Here is a 23,346-nt window from a genome sequence, read left to right as displayed (position 1 = left end):
GGAAAACCATCTAGATATGGTTGCAAGAGAATAGAGGTGTGAGGCCTGGTTTTGGATTAGAACCGTAGCTCGTCAGTCCAGCTTCTGTGGTGATTCTCTTCAGTCCAGCTTCTGTGGTGATTCTCTTTAGTCCAGGATCTGTGGTGGTTCTCTTCAGTCCAGGATCTGTTGTGGTTCTCTTCAGTCCAAGATCTGTTGTGTTTCTCTTCAGTCCAGGATCTGTGTTGGTTCTCTTCAGTCCAGGATCTGTGGTGGTTCTCTTCAGTTGATGTTCTGAGGTACTTTCCTTCAGTGCAGGTTCTGTGGTGGTTCTCTTAAGTCCAGGTTCTGTAGTGGTTCTCTTCAGTGGGAGGGTCCCCTCACATTCTGAAAGAAGATACTGAATTAGCAATTTACACTCCCACTAAAATGTTTATGGACACACTAACACACTTACTGAGAGGGAGAGGGAGAGGGAGAGGGAGAGGGAGAGGGAGAGGGAGAGGGAGAGGGAGAGGGAGAGGGAGAGGGAGAGGGAGAGAGAGAGGGAGAGGGAGAGAGAGAGAGAGAGAGGGAATATTACACAAACTTTCCACAAATGTACTTTTCCACACAATGACTTTTAGCTCCATCCTCTTATTGAAGATGATCCATTCAAGTATCATGTGGAGCCAATATCTGTCACTACAATGTTATTATACCAACCCAGGAAGGAAGATCACATCAGTGACTCAACCCACTCAAGTGACGCACCCCTCCCAGGGACGGTAGAAGACCAATATATAAAGTGAAGTATATATGCCAAACAGAACAACATTATGACTCTTAACCTTTTAGACATGTTTATAAATTTAAACACAGGGCAACTAAAACAGTTATGAAAGGGACCATACCTGTCACAGACCAGAGAAAGAACACCAACACACTTCCTGCTGTTCTCAAGGACATTGTTGCATCTCCCACCCTGCAGTCTTAGAAACATAAACAACAACTCACTCTATAGCTGGTGAATAACTCCACCTGATACATTGAAGTAGAAACTGTAAATGGGGTACAGGGCCTCATTACTGAAAATGAATCAAGCTCATATTGCGTTGTGCTGTATTGTGTTACGGATGTAGGATCTTAGTTTGATCACTCTTTAGTTGTAGAGAATTTGTGTATTCAAGGTTTAAAAAGGCATCTAAAGGTTTTTTTGTTTTTTTTCAACTGTCAGACTTAATTTTCCCTAATGAAAACTGTGTGAACCACCACATTAATTATAATCCACATAATAATTCACTTTTCCTGTTGCTGAAGGATACTTTTTAAGATCCTTCATCTGTATACGGTTGTGTGTGTGAATACTGTCTGTCTATTACACTATGGATCAACATCATCAACAACACAGTACTGTAAACACATATTTCTATATTGATTATTCTGAAGCCGTTTTATTCTCAGAGCCCAGATATAGGAGGATAAATGTTCAATCCTCTACGGTCCGTCAAGCTGTACAGCAGCCTAAAGACTGACCACCAGGTTCAACGACAGCTCCTATCCCCAAGCTGAGAGGCTAAACAGAAGTTACTCATAAACACATTCACACACACCTTCTATATAATAATTATATGGACTGGGGGCCCTGATCCTAGATCAACACTGGGGCTATGAGACACTTTATGAATACTGGCCCTGATGTAACAACCAAAACACAGCTCAAAACACAACTAGTAAAATGATACATTACCCTCAAGAATATGACTGAAAAAACAAATAACCAAAAACTATATTTCAAGATATTGTCAAGAGTACTTACAGAGTGAAGTGAAGGGGAGAGGCCTTGTACAGTGAGTCAACTGACTGGTAGTGTGTGGGAACTGACATTAAGTGTGTGTTCTGTGGTTGATACATATTTATAGTAGTCAGAACACAAGTATCTGATGCAGAACAGTCCTTTCCTTCCTCTTTAAGACATTAACATGCATGATAATCAGAACAGCACATATAAAGGGGAGGTTACTGTATTCCAATAGAAAATGTACAACAGACTGCATATCTAGTTGCCTTTCTTCATTTGAGTAGTGGGCTTACAATTTTTTAAATGTGGCCCATTTACAATGTATTATATTGGCTAAATACTATGTTTATCATGTTTACTATAGCCTACTATTTTACTATAGCCTCCCTCCGAGTTCTTCTTGGAACAGGTCAATGTACCATTTACATTTGATCAGTTCCATGATGTCATTCATTCTATTCTACAAACACATTCAATTTACTCTCCTCATCAGCTGTATCAATGTGGTACTGAAGGTTCCAGTGTTCTCGAGTAGAGCTCCTCCTACTGGCATCTCAACATTACTGCACCATCCTAATAATAATGTCCTCAATCATGTTGGACTAATAACAACATTACAAACTGGAAATTAATCAGATAGAATGGTGAAACACAACACTGTCTAGTACTTGACAAAGTCACATTTAATAAGGACACAAACACTTGTAGCGCGATCCTGCAAGTTGTCTTCGCCGTACACTGGCACTTTAAGAGCGCAGCAGCAGTCAGGAAGGAGGAAATCAAGACGTCTTTTCCGGCTCAGTGTCGGAGCTCTCGATTGGCGGGGCAGTTTGACGGGTGTGTTCAACTCCGCATACGACTTGTTTGGTTTCAGCGTGCTTAGTTTATAACATTTCTAAGTGTGATTGCTGTTGTTATCGCGTTACTCCTGACGAGTTGGAAGCGTTCTGGACTCTGATCTCATCGAATACTAGCAACATTGTTGCAAGCTTTTGTCAGACGAACAACCAAGGATTGTGTCAGACGGACAAATGCACGTTCAAGCTTGTACGCAACAGCTCCTTCTTCAGTGTTTACAGTGAAATATGTTCTCTCTTTGTGCTGCTCTCTCTTTCATGTTCAGCGCCTTCAGTGAACTAATAATGCACTTTGGGACTGTTACTTTTTAGTTTAAGGGAGGTTGTGTGAGTGTTTTGAACTTTATTGATTTTGTGTGGGACAACTGACATTTGGAATGTTTTAAGTCCTTTTTAGTCTATGAACACACCTGCACACCCATCCGTCTTTTTAGTCTATGAACACACCTACACATCCATCCGTCCCTCCCCCTCTTTCATTTGGAGGTGATACAAAATATTGCATATTGCTTTCTTGTCGTTGTTTCTAGGAAGTTGCCTTTGAATTGCTCTGACATTAATATTGTATGAGTTATTATTGGTTAGTTTACCGCCTGTGACTTGTCTTCTCCTTTCTCCCCACTGACTATCTGGCCAACAGGCTTCCCTATAGGCAGTCTCTTCTGCTGATGTCTGGTAGTGGTTCTCTATCTATCCTACTCTGTTCAGTTCAGATGGTAGTGGTTCTCTATCTATCCTACTCTGTTCAGTTCAACAGGTAGTGGTTCTCTATCTATCCTACTCTGTTCAGTTCAACAGGTAGTGGTTCTCTATCTATCCTACTCTGTTCAGTTCAGCAGGTAGTGGTTCTCTATCTATCCTACTCTGTTCAGTTCAACAGGTAGTGGTTCTCTATCTATCCTACTCTGTTCAGTTCAACAGGTAGTGGTTCTCTATCTATCCTACTCTGTTCAGTTCAGCAGGTAGTGGTTCTCTATCTATCCTACTCTGTTCAGTTCAACAGGTAGTGGTTCTCTATCTATCCTACTCTGTTCAGTTCAGCAGGTAGTGGTTCTCTGTCTATCCTACTCTGTTCAGTTCAGATGGTAGTGGTTCTCTATCTATCCTACTCTGTTCAGTTCAGCAGGTAGTGGTTCTCTATCTATCCTACTCTGTTCAGTTCAACAGGTAGTGGTTCTCTATCTATCCTACTCTGTTCAGTTCAGCAGGTAGTGGTTCTCTATCTATCCTACTCTGTTCAGTTCAACAGGTAGTGGTTCTCTATCTATCCTACTCTGTTCAGTTCAACAGGTAGTGGTTCTCTATCTATCCTACTCTGTTCAGTTCAACAGGTAGTGGTTCTCTATCTATCCTACTCTGTTCAGTTCAACAGGTAGTGGTTCTCTATCTATCCTACTCTGTTCAGTTCAACAGGTAGTGGTTCTCTATCTATCCTACTCTGTTCAGTTCAACAGGTAGTGGTTCTCTATCTATCCTACTCTGTTCAGTTCAGCAGGTAGTGGTTCTCTATCTATCCTACTCTGTTCAGTTCAACAGGTAGTGGTTCTCTATCTATCCTACTCTGTTCAGTTCAACAGGTAGTGGTTCTCTATCTATCCTACTCTGTTCAGTTCAACAGGTAGTGGTTCTCTATCTATCCTACTCTGTTCAGTTCAGCAGGTAGTGGTTCTCTATCTATCCTACTCTGTTCAGTTCAACAGGTAGTGGTTCTCTATCTATCCTACTCTGTTCAGTTCAGCAGGTAGTGGTTCTCTATCTATCCTACTCTGTTCAGTTCAACAGGTAGTGGTTCTCTATCTATCCTACTCTGTTCAGTTCAGATGGTAGTGGTTCTCTATCTATCCTACTCTGTTCAGTTCAACAGGTAGTGGTTCTCTATCTATCCTACTCTGTTCAGTTCAACAGGTAGTGGTTCTCTATCTATCCTACTCTGTTCAGTTCAACAGGTAGTGGTTCTCTATCTATCCTACTCTGTTCAGTTCAACAGGTAGTGGTTCTCTATCTATCCTACTCTGTTCAGTTCAGATGGTAGTGGTTCTCTATCTATCCTACTCTGTTCAGTTCAACAGGTAGTGGTTCTCTATCTATCCTACTCTGTTCAGTTCAACAGGTAGTGGTTCTCTATCTATCCTACTCTGTTCAGTTCAACAGGTAGTGGTTCTCTATCTATCCTACTCTGTTCAGTTCAACAGGTAGTGGTTTTCTATCTATCCTACTCTGTTCAGTTCAGATGGTAGTGGTTCTCTATCTATCCTACTCTGTTCAGTTCAACAGGTAGTGGTTCTCTATCTATCCTACTCTGTTCAGTTCAACAGGTAGTGGTTCTCTATCTATCCTACTCTGTTCAGTTCAGATGGTAGTGGTTCTCTATCTATTCTACTCTGTTCAGTTCAACAGGTAGTGGTTCTCTATCTATCCTATTCTGTTCAGTTCAACTGGTAGTGGTTCTCTATCTATCCTACTCTGTTCAGTTCAACAGGTAGTGGTTCTCTATCTATCCTACTCTGTTTAGTTCAACAGGTAGTGGTTCTCTATCTATCCTACTCTGTTCAGTTCAACAGGTAGTGGTTCTCTATCTATCCTACTCTGTTCAGTTCAACAGGTAGTGGTTCTCTATCTATCCTACTCTGTTCAGTTCAACAGGTAGTGGTTCTCTATCTATCCTACTCTGTTCAGTTCAACAGGTAGTGGTTCTCTATCTATCCTACTCTGTTCAGTTCAACAGGTAGTGGTTCTCTATCTATCCTACTCTGTTCAGTTCAACAGGTAGTGGTTCTCTATCTATCCTACTCTGTTCAGTTCAACAGGTAGTGGTTCTCTATCTAACCTACTCTGTTCAGTTCAACAGGTAGTGGTTCTCTATCTATCCTACTCTGTTCAGTTCAGATGGTAGTGGTTCTCTATCTATCCTACTCTGTTCAGTTCAACAGGTAGTGGTTCTCTATCTATCCTACTCTGTTCAGTTCAGCAGGTAGTGGTTCTCTATCTATCCTACTCTGTTCAGTTCAACAGGTAGTGGTTCTCTATCTATCCTACTCTGTTCAGTTCAACAGGTAGTGGTTCTCTATCTATCCTACTCTGTTCAGTTCAACTGGTAGTGGTTCTCTATCTATCCTACTCTGTTCAGTTCAACAGGTAGTGGTTCTCTATCTATCCTACTCTGTTCAGTTCAACAGGTAGTGGTTCTCTATCTATCCTACTCTGTTCAGTTCAACAGGTAGTGGTTCTCTATCTATCCTACTCTGTTCAGTTCAACAGGTAGTGGTTCTCTATCTATCCTACTCTGTTCAGTTCAACAGGTTAATACCTGTCTGGCGCCCAAACATAAAACCTTTCTCTTTACCTCTCTAACAACACTGCTACAAACTGATGTCTGTATTGTTACAACATGCCAATGTCATTTTCTTTTACACTGTTACTGTATCAAATGGCACCCTAATCCCTATACGGTGCAATACTTGCACTCCATCTATGATACCGTATGATGGGAATGTGTTTGTCAGCAGCATACCACTGCATCCCACTGCTGGCTTGATTCTAATCAGGATTGGTCCCTGGTTGGGAGACCAGATGCTGCTGGAAGTGGTGTTGGAGGGCCATTAGGAGGTAATCATCCCCAGCTTCCAATTGGCTGATTCATCCCCCTCCTCTCCCTGTAAATATTCCCCAGGTCGTTGCTGTAAATGAGAATGTGTTCTCAGTCAACTTACCTGGTTAAATAATATAAAAAACGTACCCCTGTATGCAGAACAATTTACCCATGGAGCATGTCGACAACTTATTCTAGGTGACAGAACTAACCACAGGTCTGAATACTTATGTACATGTGATATTTCAGAATTTTTTTTATACATTTGCAAAAAAATGTAAACCTGTTTTTGCTTTGTCATTAATGGGCATTGTGTGTAGATTGACGGGAAAATAAACAATTTCATCCATTTTAGAATAAGTCTGTAACTTAACAAAATCTGGAAAAAATCAAGGGGTCTGAATGCTTTCCGAATCCACTGTGGGATCTTGATTCAATCCTAATGTGCTTGTAGACAATACGTTTATTTAAAGGCAAAGTTAATGCGTTAGTGGAGATCACATTCAAGGTGAACACAGCAGATTTGGAAATGACCTTTTAAATGCTTTAGCACGGTTTCTAATTGGATCCAGGCTCCAGGCTCCAGGGTTAGATAAGTCTACAGCCTTTGTTTTCCATAAAGTGTTTTAAAAGGATCCCACGGACATAACCTTCTCCTTATTGGTGCACTCAGACCTTATGAACAACCAGGACCAAAAGGTCAGATAGAGGTTACTTATATTTGCCCTGTTTCAGATGGAAGCGTGTAACCTGTACAGTGTGTGTGGTGTGAAATGGTAATAGTTTGTTGCATATCCCACTCCTCCTGAGACACCCTCGGGGAGGAGAAAGGGTTGCATATCCCACTCCTCCTGAGACACCCTCGGGGAGGAGAAAGGGTTGCATATCCCACTCCTCCTGAGACACCCTCGGGGAGGAGAAAGGGTTGCATATCCCACTCCTCCTGAGACACCCTCGGGGAGGAGAAAGGGTTGCATATCCCACTCCTCCTGAGACACCCTCGGGGAGGAGAAAGGGTTGCATATCCCACTCCTCCTGAGACACCCTCGGGGAGGAGAAAGGGTTGCATATCCCACTCCTCCTGAGACACCCTCGGGGAGGAGAAAGGGTTGCATATCCCACTCCTCCTGAGACACCCTCGGGGAGGAGAAAGGGTTGCATATCCCACTCCTCCTGAGACACCCTCGGGGAGGAGAAAGGGTTGCATATCCCACTCCTCCTGAGACACCCTCGGGGAGGAGAAAGGGTTGCATATCCCACTCCTCCTGAGACACCCTCGGGGAGGAGAAAGGGTTGCATATCCCACTCCTCCTGAGACACCCTCGGGGAGGAGAAAGGGTTGCATATCCCACTCCTCCTGAGACTCCCTCGGGGAGGAGAAAGGGTTGCATATCCCACTCCTCCTGAGACACCCTCGGGGAGGAGAAAGGGTTGCATATCCCACTCCTCCTGAGACACCCTCGGGGAGGAGAAAGGGTTGCATATCCCACTCCTCCTGAGACACCCTCGGGGAGGAGAAAGGGTTGCATATTCAACTCCTCCTGAGACTCCCTCGGGGAGGAGAAAGGGTTGCATATCCCACTCCTCCTGAGACACCCTCGGGGAGGAGAAAGGGTTGCATATCCCACTCCTCCTGAGACACCCTCGGGGAGGAGAAAGGGTTGCATATCCCACTCCTCCTGAGACACCCTCGGGAGGAGAAAGGGTTGCATATCCCACTCCTCCTGAGACACCCTCGGGGAGGAGAAAGGGTTGCATATCCCACTCCTCCTGAGACACCCTCGGGGAGGAGAAAGGGTTGCATATTCAACTGTTTCACTGTTAGAAAATGGACAAGAACAAAGATGGTGTGGTCACCACTGAGGAATTTCTGGACAGGGTGCCCATATTTAGCCCCACAGCCTCCACCCCCGTGCTCTCCTCTATCCCCAATCACAGACTCATTAGGGCTGTCAGGTGGGTAAAACGTACCCCTCCATGGATCTCCACTCTACCATCCGTCCCTAGCCCCCCCCCCCCCAAAAAAAAGAGAGACTCCTAACCGGGTAGATCATACAACAGTTTGGTGGGCAATAGGTACACCTCCATGGGTCTCCACTCTCTCATCCACCTCTAGCCCATCTCTGCCCCCAAAAGAGAGACCCCTACCTGGGAAGGTCAGACAACAGTTAGGGGCTCAAGAGCCACGCAATGTTGGAGACCATATCACTCATTCTATATGACATCACATTCTCACTAAACAATGATGTAATTTATTCTCTAACTACTAGTTGGACAAAATGAGACTGTGAGGAACCCTACAGGTAACACTTTAGAATAACTCATAATGATGTGTTGAATGACAGACAGATGTCTTTACCCTGTGGAGGCGTACTGGGAGGCTGAGGAGGTGTTGAGGCCTATAGGGTTGGTCCTCTGAGGAGAGGGAGGGGTTCTCTGGACTCAGCGGTCTGGGTACCTGATCACCAGCCTGGTGCTCTCCAGCTCCACCCTTTGGACAGCAGGACAAACAACAGGAACAGCCAAAATACTTAGAATGGAACCAATAGCATAGTCCCAAAAGTACAATGAACCAAAAGCATTATCCCAAAAGTCCAATGAAACCATTATTTGTAAAAACAGAGTCGTTCGAAATTACAATCTTTGCAGCTAAACTACATTGTAGCTAATCTTCAAAATAAATCAATGTTAGATGTACAGTATGTATTTCTATATTGTTGTAGTATTTTGGGTAAATCATAAATCAAGCCCCTCTATAGTCAATGGCTATGTCACCTTGGAGTGGGGTCTGGTAGTGCAGCCTGTCTATACTATGTCCCTGTGGTGGGGTCTGGTAGTGCAGCCTGTCTATACTATGTCCCTGTGGTGGGATCTGGTAGTGCAGCATGTCTATACTATGTCCCTGTGGTGGGGTCTGGTAGTGCAGCTTGTCTATACTATGTCCCTGTGGTGGGGTCTGGTAGTGCAGCCTGTCTATACTATGTCCCTGTGGTGGGGTCTGGTAGTGCAGCCTGTCTATACTATGTCCCTGTGGTGGGGTCTGGTAGTGCAGCATGTCTATACTATGTCCCTGTGGTGGGGTCTGGTAGTGCAGCATGTCTATACTATGTCCCTGTGGTGGGGTCTGGTAGTGCAGCATGTCTATACTATGTCCCTGTGGTGGGGTCTGGTAGTGCAGCATGTCTATACTATGTCCCTGTGGTGGGATCTGGTAGTGCAGCCTGTCTTTACTATGTCCCCGTGGTGGGATCTGGTAGTGCAGCCTGTCTATACTATATCCCTGTGGTGGGATATGGTAGTGCAGCCTGTCTTTACTATGTCCCTGTGAAGGGGTCTGGTAGTGCAGCCTTGTTATGCAGCCTGTAAAATTGTTCTGTCATCCTGTATTAGTTATGTTAACTGTGAGGGCTATTTAGCTGACAGAATAGTTACAGTAGACCACTTATTGGCCAGCTCATACTCCACTAGATCACTTATTGGCCAGCTCATACTCCTCTAGATCACTTATTGGCCAGCTCATACTCCTCTAGATCACTTATTGGCCAGCTCATACTCCTCTAGATCACTTATTGGCCAGCTCATACTCCTCTAGATCACTTATTGGCCAGCTCATACTCCTCTAGATCACTTATTGGCCAGCTCATACTCCTCTAGATCACTTATTGGCCAGCTCATACTCCTCTAGATCACTTATTGGCCAGCTCATACTCCTCTAGATCACTTATTGGCCAGCTCATACTCCTCTAGATCACTTATTGGCCAGCTCATACTCCTCTAGATCACTTATTGGCCAGCTCATACTCCTCTAGATCACTTATTGGCCAGCTCATACTCCTCTAGATCACTTATTGGCCAGCTCATCCTCCTCAGGAGTATGACATCATCTTCTATTAGGAAATAGCAAGCATTTTTGAAACAGTCTGTTTGAGGTGACTTTAAAAAAATAGTTTAGCCGCAAATACGAGCTTTGTATGAGTCAACAAAATTATTTTGGTATGAGTGTATTGTCAGTAAACAGAATATTAACAGAATATTACATTTTAAAAGTGAGAGTTTCACTGGACAGTTACTTTAAGAACCTGCCATTGTACTGTTAAAAACTTATCTCCAACTGCTTCTTATCTGTTATGCTATTTGTCCCTTCCAACTACCAACTATGCTAGCTAGCTCGTTACCATCTACAGAATAGACTTTCCCATGCAATCTGTTGAGTTTTTGGAAATTAGCTATCAAGCTAGCTCGCTAGCTAGTTTTCTTACGTTGACTAGCTAGCTACCTAAGCTGGCAAATAGCTATGCTGTAATGACTACTCTAAAGCTAGCTGGCCTCAATGGTCTAATCTTCCCTGAACCTTGTTCACAGGGTATCGGTACCTCGATGGTATTATGTAAGACACACCTAGCATGTTAACCTTAGCTAGCTATATACTCATGTCAGCACACTATCAGTAACATTAGTTACTTCTGAATGTAGCTAAACACTAGCTAACTAGCTAACTATGGCATGGTAGACGCCAGTCAGTGAGGTTGACCTTTACTGTATCTGATCTGTTAACCCAGATGGTAAACTTTTTGGGTGCAAGTGCTAACAACAACATAATTAGAGCAGGTAGGTAATTAGGGCCTATCTAATATCGGGACACCCACCGCATCAGTCCACGAGAGATTACAACCTTGTGATAGTTATTACTTAATCAAATGCAGCTGAGAAGAAACAAAACACTAAATGTGGGGCCCCTGAGTGGTGCAGGGGTCTAAGTCACTGCATCTCAGTGCTAGAGGCACAGACCCTGTTTCGATTCCAGGCTGTACACAACCGGCAGTGTTTGGGAAATCCCATAGGGCGGGGCAGAATGTGTCGGGGTTGGGCCGGGGTAGGCCATCATTGTGAATAATAATTCATTCTTAACTGACTTGCCTAGTTAAATAAAGGTTTAATAAAGTAAAATAAAAATAAAATAAATGATTGAATTTAGTGAAAACTTTTTGAAACAAGCATCTCTGTAATTACAGACTGCAATTACCACCAGTTACATTTTGTTATTACAATGAACTGCAATGCTTGTTACAGTGTAATTACATTTCTACTGGCCTTCAGGATTTATTTCACTAATATATCCTCTATTAGGTTAGAGTTAGAGGAGATGGAAGTGAAGGCTGAAAGGCAGGTATCTTACATCACAGTCAGGACAGGAAGGGAGAATAATATAAAATATATAAATAATAATAATATATAATAATAATATATCCTGCATTTAGCAGTGTTTAGGGAGGGGATGTTTGTCTGCTTGTTGTAGGACAGTACTGTACAGTACTGTACCCAGCCATGTGTGTGTTTAGGGAGGGGATGTTTAGTCTGCTTGTTGTAGGACAGTACTGTACAGTACTGTACCCCAGCCATGTGTGTGTTTAGTTAGGGGATGTTAAGTCTGCTTGTTGTAGGACAGTACTGTACAGCCTGTACCCCAGCCATGTGTGTGTTTAGGGAGGGGATGTTTAGTCGACTGAGCAGTACTGTAGTGTGTGTTTAGGGACTCTGTTTAGTCTGCAAGATGTAGGACAGTACTACTGTCCCCAGCCATGTGTGTTTAGTTAGGGGATGTTTAGTCTGCTTGTTGTAGGACAGTACTGTACAGTACTGTACCCCAGCCATGTGTGTGTTTAGGGAGGGGATGTTTAGTCTCTTGTTGTAGGACAAAGGGAGGGGTTTAGTCTGCTTGTTGTAGGACTACTGTACAGTACAAGCCATGTGTGTGTTTAGGGAGGGGATGTTAAGTCTGCTTGTTGTAGGACAGTACTGTACAGTACTGTACCCCAGCCATGTGTGTGTTTAGGGAGGGGATGTTTAGTCTGCTTGTTGTAGGACAGAACTGTACAGTACTGTACCCCAGCCATGTGTGTGTTTAGGGAGGGGATGTTAAGTCTGCTTGTTGTAGGACAGTACTGTACAGTACTGTACCCCAGCCATGTGTGTGTTTAGTTAGGGGATGTTATTAAGTCTGCTTGTTGTAGGGTACTGTACATGTTTAGGGAGGGGATGTTTAGTCTGCTTGTTGTAGGACAGTACTGTACAGTACTGTACCCCAGCCATGTGTGTGTTTAGGGAGGGGATGTTTAGTCTGCTTGTTGTAGGACAGTACTGTACAGTACTGTACCCCAGCCATGTGTGTGTTTAGGGAGGGGATGTTAAGTCTGCTTGTTGTAGGACAGTACTGTACAGTACTGTACCCCAGCCATGTGTGTGTTTAGGGAGGGGATGTTAAGTCTGCTTGTTGTAGGACAGTACTGTACAGTAGTGTACCCCAGCCATGTGTGTGTTTAGTTAGGGGATGTTAAGTCTGCTTGTTGTAGGACAGTACTGTACAGTAGTGTACCCCAGCCATGTGTGTGTTTAGTTAGGGGATGTTTAGTCTGCTTGTTGTAGGACAGTGTACAGTACTGTACCCCAGCCATGTGTGTGTTTAGGGAGGGGATGTTTAGTCTGCTTGTTGTAGGACAGTACTGTACAGTACCCCAGCCATGTGTGTGTTTAGTTAGGGGATGTTAAGTCTGCTTGTTGTAGGACAGTACTGTACAGTACTGTACCCCAGCCATGTGTGTGTTTAGTTAGGGGATGTTTAGTCTGCTTGTTGTAGGACAGTACTGTACAGTACTGTACCCCAGCCATGTGTGTGTTTAGTTAGGGGATGTTTAAGTCTGCTTGTTGTAGGACAGTACTGTACAGTACTGTACCCCAGCCATGTGTGTGTTTAGTTAGGGGATGTTTAGTCTGCTTGTTGTAGGACAGTACTGTACAGTAGTGTACCCCAGCCATGTGTGTGTTTAGTTAGGGGATGTTTAGTCTGCTTGTTGTAGGACAGTACTGTACAGTAGTGTACCCCAGCCATGTGTGTGTTTAGGGAGGGGATGTTTAGTCTGCTTGTTGTAGGACAGTACTGTACAGTACTGTACCCCAGCCATGTGTGTGTTTAGTTAGGGGGATGTTTATGTTGTTGTAGGACAGTCTGCCATGTGTGTGTTTAGTTGTAGTCTGCTTGTTGACAGTACTGTACAGTACTGTACCCCAGCCATGTGTGTGTTTAGTTAGGGGATGTTTAGTCTGCTTGTTGTAGGACAGTACTGTACAGTAGTGTACCCCAGCCATGTGTGTGTTTAGGGAGGGGATGTTAAGTCTGCTTGTTGTAGGACAGTACTGTACAGTACTGTACCCCAGCCATGTGTGTGTTTAGTTTGTTTAGTCTGCTTGTTGTAGGACAGTACTGTTAACCCCAGCCATGTGTGTGTTTAGTTAGGGGATGTTAAGTCTGCTTGTTGTAGGACAGTACTGTACAGTACTGTACCCCAGCCATGTGTGTGTTTAGTTAGGGGATGTTTAGTCTGCTTGTTGTAGGACAGTACTGTACAGTGTACCCCAGCCATGTGTGTGTTTAGGGAGGGGATGTTTAGTCTGCTTGTTGTAGGACAGTACTGTACAGTAGTGTACCCCAGCCATGTGTGTGTTTAGTTAGGGGATGTTTAGTCTGCTTGTTGTAGGACAGTACTGTACAGTAGTGTACCCCAGCCATGTGTGTGTTTAGTTAGGGGATGTTTAGTCTGCTTGTTGTAGGACAGTACTGTACTGTACCCCAGCCATGTGTGTGTTTAGGGAGGGGATGTTAAGTCTGCTTGTTGTAGGACAGTACTGTACAGTACTGTACCCCAGCCATGTGTGTGTTTAGTTAGGGGATGTTTAGTCTGCTTGTTGTAGGACAGTACTGTACAGTAGTACCCCAGCCATGTGTGTGTTTAGTTAGGGGATGTTAAGTCTGCTTGTTGTAGGACAGTACTGTACAGTAGTGTACCCCAGCCATGTGTGTGTTTAGGGAGGGGATGTTTAGTCTGCTTGTTGTAGGACAGTTGTACAGTAGTGTACCCCAGCCATGTGTGTGTTTAGTTAGGGGATGTTAAGTCTGCTTGTTGTAGGACAGTACTGTACTGTAGTGTACCCCAGCCATGTGTGTGTTTAGTTAGGGGATGTTAAGTCTGCTTGTTGTAGGACAGTACTGTACAGTACCCCAGCCATGTGTGTGTTTAGTTAGGGGATGTTAAGTCTGCTTGTTGTAGGACAGTACTGTACCCCAGCCATGTGTGTGTTTAGTTAGGGGATGTTAAGTCTGCTTGTTGTAGGACAGTACTGTACAGTACTGTACCCCAGCCATGTGTGTGTTTAGTTAGGGGATGTTAAGTCTGCTGTGTTGTGTGTTTAGTTAGGGGATGTTTAGTCTGCTTGTTGTAGGACAGTACTGTATCAGTACTGTACCCCAGCCATGGGGGATGTTTAGTCTGCTTGTTGTAGGACAGTACTGTACAGTAGCTGCCCCAGCCATGTGTGTGTTTAGTTAGGGGATGTTTAGTCTGCTTGTTGTAGGACAGTACTGTACAGTAGTGTACCCCAGCCATGTGTGTGTTTAGGGAGGGGATGTTAAGTCTGCTTGTTGTAGGACAGTACTGTACAGTACTGTACCCCAGCCATGTGTGTGTTTAGGGAGGGGATGTTTAAGTCTGCTTGTTGTAGGACAGTACTGTACAGTAGTGTACCCCAGCCATGTGTGTGTTTAGCCTGCTTGTTGTAGGACAGTACTGTACAGTAGTGTACCCCAGCCATGTGTGTGTTTAGTTAGGGGATGTTAAGTCTGCTTGTTGTAGGACAGTACTGTACAGTAGCCCCAGCCATGTGTGTGTTTAGGGAGGGGATGTTTAGTCTGCTTGTTGTAGGACAGTACTGTACAGTAGTGTACCCCAGCCATGTGTGTGTTTAGGGAGGGGATGCCAGTCTGCCATTGTTGTAGGACATGTACTGCCAGTACTGTACCCCAGCCATGTGTGTGTTTAGGGAGGGGATGTTTAGTCTGCTTGTTGTAGGACAGTACTGTACAGTAGTGTACCCCAGCCATGTGTGTGTTTAGTTAGGGGATGTTTAGTCTGCTTGTTGTAGGACAGTACTGTACAGGTACCCCAGCCATGTGTGTGTTTAGGGAGGGGATGTTAAGTCTGCTTGTTGTAGGACAGTACTGTACAGTACTGTACCCCAGCCATGTGTGTGTTTAGGGAGGGGATGTTAAGTCTGCTTGTTGTAGGACAGTACTGTACATGTGCCAGTGTTTGTGTGTGTTTAGGGGGGGATGTTAAGTCTGCTTGTTGTAGGACAGTACTGTACAGTACTGTACCCCAGCCATGTGTGTGTTTAGGGAGGGGATGTTTAGTCTGCTTGTTGTAGGACAGTACTGTACAGTACTGTACTGCCCACTGTTTAGGAGGGGATGTTAAGTCTGCTTGTTGTAGGACAGTACTGTACAGTACCCCCAGCCATGTGTGTTTAGTTAGGGGATGTTAAGTCTGCTTGTTGTAGGACAGTACTGTACCCCCAGCCATGTGTGTGTTTAGGGAGGGGATGTTAAGTCTGCTTGTTGTAGGACAGTACTGTACAGTACTGTACCCCAGCCATGTGTGTGTTTAGGAGGGGATGTTTAGTCTGCTTGTTGTAGTACTGTACAGACTGCTTGTTGAGTACTGTACCCCAGCCATGTGTGTGTTTAGGGAGGGGATGTTTAGTCTGCTTGTTGTAGGACAGTACTGTACACTACTGTACCCCACCATGTGTGTGTTTAGTTAGGGGATGTTAAGTCTGCTTGTTGTAGGACAGTACTGTACCCCAGCCATGTGTGTGTTTAGGGAGGGGATGTTAAGTCTGCTTGTTGTAGGACAGTACTGTACAGTACTGTACCCCAGCCATGTGTGTTTAGGGGGGATGTTAAGTCTGCTTGTTGTAGGACAGTACTGTACAGTACTGTACCCCAGCCATGTGTGTGTTTAGGGAGGGGATGTTTAGTCTGCTTGTTGTAGGACAGTACTGTACAGTACTGTACCCCAGCCATGTGTGTGTTTAGGGAGGGGATGTTTAGTCTGCTTGTTGTAGGACAGTACTGTACCCCAGCCATGTGTGTGTTTAGGGAGGGGATGTTAACACACATGTGTGTGTTTAGGGAGGGATGTTAAGTAGGACAGTACTGTACAGTACTGTACCCCAGCCATGTGTGTGTTTAGGGAGGGGATGTTAAGTCTGCTTGTTGTAGGACAGTACTGTACAGTACTGTACCCCAGCCATGTGTGTGTTTAGGGAGGGGATGTTTAGTCTGCTTGTTGTAGGACAGTACTGTACAGTACTGTACCCCAGCCATGTGTGTGTTTAGGGAGGGATGTTTAGTCTGCTTGTTGTAGGACAGTACTGTACAGCCATGTGTGTGTTTAGGAACCACTACTGTACCCCAGCCATGTGTGTGTTTAGTTAGGGGATGTTAGTCTGCTTGTTGTAAGTATGTAATGTGTGTGTTTAGGGAGGGGATGTTTAGTCTGAAGGAGTAGGAAAGGGTGTGTGTTTAAAGGGGATGTTTAGTCTGCTTGTTGTAGGACAGTACTGTCACCCCAGCCATGTGTGTGTTTAGAGGGGATGTTTAATCTGCTTGTTGTAGGACAGTACTGTACAGTAGGGGATGTATTAAGTCCCAGCCATGTGTGTGTTTAGTTAGGGGATGTTAAGTCTGCTTGTAGGACAGTACTGTACCCCAGCCATGTGTGTGTTTGGGAGGGGATGTTAAATCTGCTTGTTGTATACTGTACAGTAGTGTACCCCAGAAATGTAAGGGGATGTTTAGTCTGCTTGTTGTAGGACAGTACTGTACTGTACTGTACCCCACCATGTGTGTTTAGTCTTCCAGGACAGTTCTTCCACGTGTGTGTTTAGGGAGGGGATGTTTAGTCTGCTTGATGATGGTTTTAAGGGAGGGGATGTTTAGTCTGCTTGTTGTAGGACAGTACTGTACAGTACTGTACCCCAGCCATGTGTGTGTTTAGTTAAAGTATGTTAAGTCTGCTTGTTGTAGGACAGAACTGTACAGTAGTGTACCCCAGCCATGTGTGTGTTTAGTTTGGGGATGTTTAGTCTGCTTGTTGTAGGACAGTACTGTACAGTAGTGTACCCCAGCCATGTGTGTGTTTAGTTAGGGATGTTTAGTCTGCTTGTTGTAGGACAGTACTGTACAGTACTGTACCCCAGCCATGTGTGTGTTTAGTTAGGGGATGTTTAGTCTGCTTGTTGTAGGACAGTACTGTACCCCAGCCATGTGTGTGTTTAGGGAGGGGATGTAGTCTGCCCCAGCCATGTGTTTTAGTTAGGGGATGTTAAGTCTGCTTGTTGTAGGACAGTACTGTACAGTTGTACCCCAGCCATGTGTGTGTTTAGTTAGGGGATGTTAAGTCTGCTTGTTGTAGGACAGTACTGTACAGTACTGTACCCCAGCCATGTGTGTGTTTAGTTAGGGGATGTTAAATCTGCTTGTTGTAGGACAGTACTGTACAGTAGTGTACCCCAGCCATGTGTGTGTTTAGGGAGGGGATGTTTAGTCTGCTTGTTGTAGGACAGTACTGTACAGTACTGTACCCCAGCCATGTGTGTGTTTAGGGAGGGGATGTTAATCTGCTTGTTGTAGGACAGTACTGTACAGTACTGTACCCCAGCCATGTGTGTGTTTAGGGAGGGGATGTTTAGTCTGCTTGTTGTAGGACAGTACTGCCCCAGCCATGTGTGTGTTTAGGAGGGGATGTGCCCCAGCCATGTGTGTGTTTAGGGAGGGGATGTTTAGTCTGCTTGTTGTAGGACAGTACTGTACCCCAGCCATGTGTGTGTTTAGTTAGGGGATGTTAAGTCTGCTTGTTTTAGGACAGTACTGTACCCCAGCCATGTGTGTGTTTAGGGAGGGGATGTTTAGTCTGCTTGTTGTAGGACACTACTGTACCCCAGCCATGTGTGTGTTTAGTTAGGGGATGTTAAGTCTGCTTGTTTTAGGACAGTACTGTACCCCAGCCATGTGTGTGTTTAGGGAGGGGATGTTTAGTCTGCTTGTTGTAGGACACTACTGTACCCCAGCCATGTGTGTGTTTAGTTAGGGGATGTTATTAAGTCTGCTTGTTGTAGGACACTACTGTACCCCAGCCATGTGTGTGTTTCTCTGTGTGTCGTCCCCCTTCATCCATTCTTCACCTGTTCCTGGGTCTGCTGCCGTTGCTGGGCTGCCTCCTACCAGAGTCTGTAGGGAGGGCAGAGCAGTCCAGCTCAGCTGTTATGTACTCAGCCCCCGCCAGGCCCCGGGCGTGGCTTGACATGGGCAACACCCACAGCCACTGCAGGCTCCTCCTGCCTGTACCTCTCCGCCTCGACCAGCCCCCAGAGACCACCACCACCACCTTCAGCCAGGCCCAAAGCAGCCAGGCAGCTGGGGAAATATCAACAGAAGACAACATGGTCAATACAACAATAACAGGCCACTACAGAGAAGAAGTCAGTAAAGGACAGGGTAATGTTCATAAGGCACAACACAGAAGAAACACTGAGAAAGAGAAAGTAGAAAACTATCTGAACTTGTACAATATTAAAAGTTTTTTTTTCTTTGTTGCAACACATTTTGTTATGATGTGTGCACTAATGAACACAACCCAGCTTCAATAAAGGACATGTTCAACTCAATAGAGGACAGCACCAACAAGGTTGAGTTCATGTGGATGACCATGTACATGTTGAGTGTTTGTGTGTTTGTGAGTGAATTAATGAACAATGGAGGAGCATCCTAAGCTGGATGCCTGGCTGGCCACAATGTAAAGTTTGCAGAAGCAGTACACACACACACACACAACTTACCCATTGAGTGGATTCAACACCATGGAGTTAGTGAGAGCCACACAAATGGACACAACCACAAAACCAGGCCATGCAGCTAGTAGACCTAAGATAAATACCTTGACGACTGAAGGAGCAGGAAAGGGATGGAAAGGTGCCACCACTGTCACTCTCCACTTAGTAGAGCAAATGAATGGGAACTGTAAGTCGCTCTGGATAAGAGCGTCTGCTAAATGACTTAAATGTAAATGTAACTGTACAGTAGTAAGCTGGACTGTTCTTCCATTCTTCCACGCTGCTGTTGATGATGGCTTTAAAACCTCTTCAGGATCGGTGGGTCGATTGAGCTAAAGTAGGCTAATGCGATTAGCATGAGATTGAAGGTAACGAGAACATTTCCCAGGACATAGACATATCTGATATTGGCAGAAAGCTTAAATTCTTGTTATTCTAACTGCACTGTCCAATTTACAGTAGCTATTACAGTGAAAGAATACCATGCTATTGTTTGAGGAGAGTGCACAGTTTTGAACTTGATTATTAATAAACAAATTAGGCACAGTTGGGCAGTCTTGATACAACATATGAACAGAAATGCAATCATTCATTTGCTCAGCTATAAAGTTTGCACATACACTGCTACCATCTAGTGGCCAAAACGTAAATTGATTCTGGGCTGGAATAATACATTATGGCCTTTCACTTGCATTTCAAAGATGATGGTACAGAAAGTTCAACGTTTTTCTGTAATTATCTTTTACCAGATCTAATGTTTTGTATTATCCTACATTCATCAAGTGTATCCAGAATTGCCTCAGACATGAGAAACTATCAGAGTCATGAGCACGTTTCATGTAAATTCACGCACACGGTTTAATATTTAATATTTTTGAGCATGTTTTATAATTTATTAGCTCTTTTTATAAATCATGATCATGTTTAATATAAATTCATGCACACATTTGAGTAATTAATTAGTATGTTTTATAATTTGTGAACTCATTTTATAAATCATAAGCACGTTATATTACTCGTGTTGAAAATACAAATCTCAGTCAATGTCACCTCCAGGGCTCTGTAGTTTACACATTGTTTTGGTTATTGATTTAAAAAATAGATATTTGAAAAGCTTTTATTTTTCTCTCAACTAAAGATACTGTTAAAACAAGTTAAAAACAACAACAATTAAGTTTAATATTTCAAGTTTATTTGTCAAAGATTCCTGTAATCAGATTGTGTTTGCTGTAAATATATTTTTTGAAAATGAACTTGAAAAATATATATTTTTTAAGCTCCTTTTCATGTTCATCATAGTTTAAAAGGCAAAACCAACCCGAGATCAGCACTCCTACTCTAATTTACGACTCTACCCTAGCATGGCTCTACCAACTGCTGGGACTACCGATATGATCCTGGGTAGTTTGGTTCCTGGATGCCGATTGGTTGAAACAACATTTCAGAAGTGTGTACTGTATATCAGACAAAAAACCACCATTGCTCATCATGCATTGCTGTGATAAGGTGCGTCTAGGTGACAGGTGTAGGAGTCAGGCGCAGGAGAGCAGGGATGCCTGAGAAGCGTGCTTTAATAAGACCGTCCACCAACACTGGAATGGCACAATCGAAAAGGACAACGCCCTCGTAATAGAGAACCCGTGCAAACGCACAGAGGAACAAACACAGTTCTGACACTATATACACTTACATAACCGTGAAAACAAATAACACTGAGCACATCAAATAAAAAGACTAATCCCGCACAAACTTAGGCAGGCAACAGGTTACCCTTATACACACAGAAATTAATGTAAATGAAACCAGGTGTGAAAAAGAACCAAAGACAAAACAAACAGAAAAGGAAAAATGGATCGTTGGGGAGAGGAGTTACCTTCTTTAGAAGTCGTGACCATTGCTCTGATCATTTTGAAAAGTTTGCCGACAAAAATGTATTTTCCTATGAATGAAGTCACACAAAATGTGTGTATTTTACTAAAAATTAAATTGCTAAAAAAGGAGTGTCTTTTCCCATGAATTAATCCACACAAAAACGCAAAAAAACATGAAATCTGCTAAAATAGTTTTTGTTCATATTTGCACAAATTGAGTGTGAGATTGTGTTGGTATATCAGACAATATCAGACAATAAAGCACGGGTATGACGCAAAATACTTTTTTACTTTTCTATTGATGTTGGTAGCCAGTTTATAATAGCAATAAGGCATCTCAGGGGTTTGTGGTTTATGGCCAATATACCACTGCTAACGGCTGTTCCAGGAACTCTGCGTTGTGTCGTGCTTAAGAACAGTCCTTAGCCGTGGTACAGTATATAGGCCAATATACCACTGCTAACGGCTGTATCCAGGAACTCTGCGTTGTGTCGTGCTTAAGAACAGTCCTTAGCCGTGGTACAGTATATAGGCCAATATACCACAGCTAACGGCTGTATCCAGGAACTCTGCGTTGTGTCGTGCTTAAGAACAGTCCTTAGCCGTGGTACAGTATATAGTCCAATATACCACAGCTAACGGCTGTATCCAGGAACTCTGCGTTGTGTCGTGCTCAGTCCTTAGCCGTGGTACAGTATATAGTCCAATATACCACAGCTAACGGCTGTATCCAGGAACTCTGCATTGTGTCGTGCTTAAGAACAGTCCTTAGCCGTGGTACAGTATATAGGCCAATATACCACAGCTAACGGCTGTATCCAGGAACTCTGCGTTGTGTCGTGCTTAAGAACAGTCCTTAGCCGTGGTACAGTATATAGGACAACATACCACAGCTAACAGCTGTATACAGGAACTCTGCGTTGTGTCGTGCTTAAGAACAGTCCTTAGCTGTGGTACAGTATATAGTCCAATATACCACAGCTAACGGCTGTATCCAGGAACTCTGCATTGTGTCGTGCTTAAGAACAGTCCTTAGCCGTGGTACAGTATATAGGCCAATATACCACAGCTAACGGCTGTATCCAGGAACTCTGCGTTGTGTCGTGCTTAAGAACAGTCCTTAGCCGTGGTACAGTATATAGGCCAATATACCACTGCTAACGGCTGTATCCAGGAACTCTGCGTTGTGTCGTGCTTAAGAACAGTCCTTAGCCGTGGTACAGTATATAGGCCAACATACCACAACTAACGGCTGTATACAGGAACTCTGCGTTGTGTCGTGCTTAAGAACAGTCCTTAGCCGTGGTACAGTATATAGGCCAATATACCACAGCTAAGGGCTGTATCCAGGAACTCTGCGTTGTGTCGTGCTTAAGAACAGTCCTTAGCCGTGGTACAGTATATAGGCCAATATACCACAGCTAAGGGCTGTATCCAGGAACTCTGCGTTGTGTCGTGCTTAAGAACAGTCCTTAGCCGTGGTACAGTATATAGGCCAATATACCACAGCTAAGGGCTGTATACAGGAACTCTGCGTTGTGTCGTGCTTAAGAACAGTCCTTAGCCGTGGTACAGTATATAGGCCAATATACCACAGCTAACGGCTGTATCCAGGAACTCTGCGTTGTGTCGTGCTTAAGAACAGTCCTTAGCCGTGGTACAGCATATAGGCCAATATACCACACCCCCTCGGACCTTATTGCTTAATTATACCACTTAGTTATTATATACGGGTCCAGATATACAAGGTCTTCTTGGTTCTGGGTTTGTTGTTTTCAGTTCTTGGTTCTGGGTTTGTTGTGTTCAGGTCTTCTTGGTTCTGGGTTTGTTGTGTTCAGTTATTGGTTCTGGGTTTGTCAGGTCTTCTTGGTTCTGGGTTTGTTGTGTTCAGGTCTTCTTGGTTCTGGGTTTGTCAGGTCTTCTTGGTTCTGGGTTTGTTGTTTTCAGTTCTTGGTTCTGGGTTTGTCAGGTCTTCTTGGTTCTGGGTTTGTTGTTTTCAGTTCTTGGTTCTGGGTTTGTCAGGTCTTCTTGGTTCTGGGTTTGTTGATTTCAGTTCTTGGTTCTGGGTTTGTCAGGTCTTCTTGGTTCTGGGTTTGTTGTTTTCAGTTCTTGGTTCTGGGTTTGTCAGGTCTTCTTGGTTCAGGGTTTGTTGTTTTCAGTTCTTGGTTCTGGGTTTGTCAGGTCTTCTTGGTTCTGGGTTTGTTGTTTTCAGTTCTTGGTTCTGGGTTTGTTGTTTTCAGTTCTTCTTGGTTCTGGGTTTGTTGTGTTCAGGTCTTCTTGGTTCTGGGTTTGTTGTTTTCAGTTCTTGTTTCTGGGTTTGTCAGGTCTTCTTTGTTCTGGGTTTGTTGTTTTCAGTTCTTGGTTCTGGGTTTGTCAGGTCTTCTTGGTTCTGGGTTTGTTGTTTTCAGTTCTTGGTTCTGGGTTTGTCAGGTCTTCTTGGTTCTGGGTTTGTTGTTTTCAGTTCTTGGTTTTGGGTTTGTTGTTTTCACTTCTTGGTTCTGGGTTTGTTGTTTTCAGTTCTTGGTTCTGGGTTTGTCAGGTCTTCTT

At 44.0% G+C, this 23,346-nt stretch overlaps 1 protein-coding gene across 1 annotated transcript in view; it reads right to left on the bottom strand.

Moving 5' to 3' along the window:
• Positions 1–311: 311 nt before the first annotated feature.
• Positions 312–23,346, bottom strand: part of LOC135532030 (uncharacterized) — a 95,866-nt gene continuing 72,831 nt past the window's right edge. The window contains exon 11 of the mRNA XM_064959690.1: positions 312–366. The gene's annotated coding sequence lies outside the window, so the exon portion shown is untranslated. The remainder of the gene's footprint in view (positions 367–23,346) is intronic.

This window comes from Oncorhynchus masou, chromosome 5, assembly GCF_036934945.1.
Source record: "Oncorhynchus masou masou isolate Uvic2021 chromosome 5, UVic_Omas_1.1, whole genome shotgun sequence".
Lineage (NCBI taxonomy): Eukaryota > Metazoa > Chordata > Actinopteri > Salmoniformes > Salmonidae > Oncorhynchus > Oncorhynchus masou.
Note: the sequence above shows the minus strand (reverse complement) of the source record. Positions and strands in the feature narration are given on the sequence as shown.